Raw genomic sequence first — 2907 nt, 5'->3', positions numbered from 1 at the left:
AAATAAATAAATGATGAGAACAATTTAACAATAAATCATTCTAAAAACAGTAACAGCGTCAAAACAGATATGTCATATATAAACTATAAAAAGATTTATGTCAGCCCATTCAACATAAAAACATTTGCTGCAACTTTGAACTTTTGAAGTTCTACTGATTCAACTACCCGATTGGGAAGATCATTCCACAACTTGGTCACAGCTGGAATAAAACTTCTAGAATACTGTGCAGTATTGAGCCTCATGATAGAGTAGGCCTGGACTATTAGAATTAACTGCCTGCCTAGTATTACGAACAGGATGGAACTGTGCAGGAAGATCTGAATGTAAAGGATGTCAGAATTATAAAAATGTTATGCAACATGCATAATGACCTAATTGAATGATAGTGCCAAAGATTAATATTTAGATTAGGAATAAGAAATTTAATAGACCATAAGGTTCTGTCCAACAAATTAAGATGAGAATCAGCAGCTGAACACCAGACAAAAGAACAATACTCAAAACAAGGTAGAATGAAAGAATTAAAACACTTCTCAAATAGATTGATCACCGAAAATCTTGAAAGACTTTCTCAATAAGGCATTTTTTTTTTGGCAATTTAAGAAGACACAGTCCTAGTGCGTTTCTCAAAAGTAAATTTGCTGTCGAGAATCACACCTAAAATCTTTAAAGTCCTACAAAGTTAAAGAAACATTATTAATACTGAGATCGGAATGTTGAAGAGACACTGCCCTTGACCTACTTACAATCATACTTTGAGTTTTGTTAAGATTCAACTTCATACCCCATAATTTGCACCATGCACTAATTTTTGCTAGATCTCTATTAAGGGATTCAGCAATCCCAGATCTACATTCAGGGGATGGAATTGATGTAACTAGAGTAGAATCATCTGTATATATAAAAAGTTTGTTTTCTAGGCCAAATCAATTGTCATGTGTATATAGTATGAAAAGTAATGGGCCAGGAACACTACCCTGTGGAACACCGGATATCACATTCTTATACTCAGTATGGTTTCCATCAACGACAACTCATTTAGATCTATCACTTAAAAAAATCAATAATCAATATGAAAAGCTGAGAGATGAACAAGCAGGATTTAGAAGAGGTAGAAGTTGCACTTACCAAATTTATTTTCATTTTGAGACATACAGCAATGTGTAGAATATAGAAATCCCCTTTTGATGTCATTTGAGGACTATGAAAAAGCATTTGGTGGTGTGCAACGGCCAATTTTGTGGAGAGTCCTGCGTTATTATGGAATTTCTTTTTAAATATGTAGATTTGATTAAGTCTGTTCATGAGCATAGCAAGTGTTAAAGTTAATGTTAATTGAATCTTATCAAAATAATTTCCTGTAAACAGCTGAGTACTCCAAACGAATGTGTTGTCAACTATGTTGTTTATCCTGCTAATGGATTTTATAATTCGTAGAAGACCAAGGGTATGCTGATGATGCTGTCCTTGTTAGCAGAACACTACAAGATTGACAATGCTTGCTTACCAGAATGCATGAAATATCACACGAGGTTGGGCTGAAGATGGATAGAAGAAAGTCAGAGATGATAAGAACGAAGTAGGCAATAGATGATGAAATATCATTGGAAGGAGAGAGGATTAATGGGTAGAATCATTTAAGTATTTAGGAACTATGATCTCCGATACAAGGACTTTTGAATCAGAGTTTAGTGGAAAATTTAAAAATGCAAATCAGACAATGGCTGGGTTAAGTAAAATTTGGAAATCAAATCGCCTAAAACTACATATAAAAATCAGGCTATATATCAGTTTAGTGAGATTAGTCTTACTCTATAGACATGAGTCATGGTATGACAATGAAACAATCTCTAATAGATTTAGTAGATTTGAGAACAAAGCCCTCAGAAGGATATTGGAAGTTAAATGGCAGGACAGAATTAGAAATAAAACTATAAGAGAGATTACTCGAGTGCCATATGTGGATGGGATCATAATGAGGGGTAGATGAAGATGGTTTGGGCGAACTCTTCGCACTCCCCAAGAGAGATTACTTCAATAAACATTCAGCTGGGCTCCAAAAGGTACTACAAGAGTTGGAAGCTCCGGCCTACATGGCTGAGGACTATGAAGAGCGAAGTAGAAGATGACGAATGGAGAAGTATTGAATTAAAAGCTCAAAATAGAGAGGACTGGCGAAATTTAACCGAGGCCCTTTGCGTCAATAGGCGTGGGAGGAGATGATGATGTTGATGATATATTTATGTATATATATATATATATATATATATATATATATATATATATATATATATATATATATATATATATATATATATATATATATATATATATATATATATATATATATACATATATATATATATATATATATATATATATATATATATATATATATATATATATATATATATATATATTTATTGTATTCATCCTAACTTTTGATTGTTATACTTTACAAAGTACTGAATCTTAATAATAGTTTTATTTTCATTTGTTTAAACAAATGCGTGTTACAAAACTGCAGGACTTAATTGATTCCGATCAAAACACAACGCGATATTCACTGTCGACTGCCAGAAGGTAAACAGATGGTTGAAAGTTGTTAGAATAAATGATTGTTAAATTCACGTATGGTACTTTTAATAACTCGAGCGAGTAATTCGCCAAATATTTTGATGTTAGGTTTCGCAAAAATCAAAATACGAATAAAAAAGGGACGTCCAGATTGAAAAGATGACTTTTTTTTTTTTTTTTTTTTTTTTTTTTTTTTTTTTTTTTTTTTTTTTTTTTTTTTTTTTCATAGAGCACAAATACTACACATTCCATGATCGAGTTTTGACGTTTCACTCCCGTTTCGATCGCCAAGATTTCGAATTTTCATTTGAACCTTTACACGATGAG

The sequence above is a fragment of the Palaemon carinicauda genome, chromosome 26, assembly GCF_036898095.1.
Source record: "Palaemon carinicauda isolate YSFRI2023 chromosome 26, ASM3689809v2, whole genome shotgun sequence".
Lineage (NCBI taxonomy): Eukaryota > Metazoa > Arthropoda > Malacostraca > Decapoda > Palaemonidae > Palaemon > Palaemon carinicauda.
The sequence above is the reverse complement of the archived record's forward strand: the minus strand, read 5'-3'. Positions refer to the sequence as shown.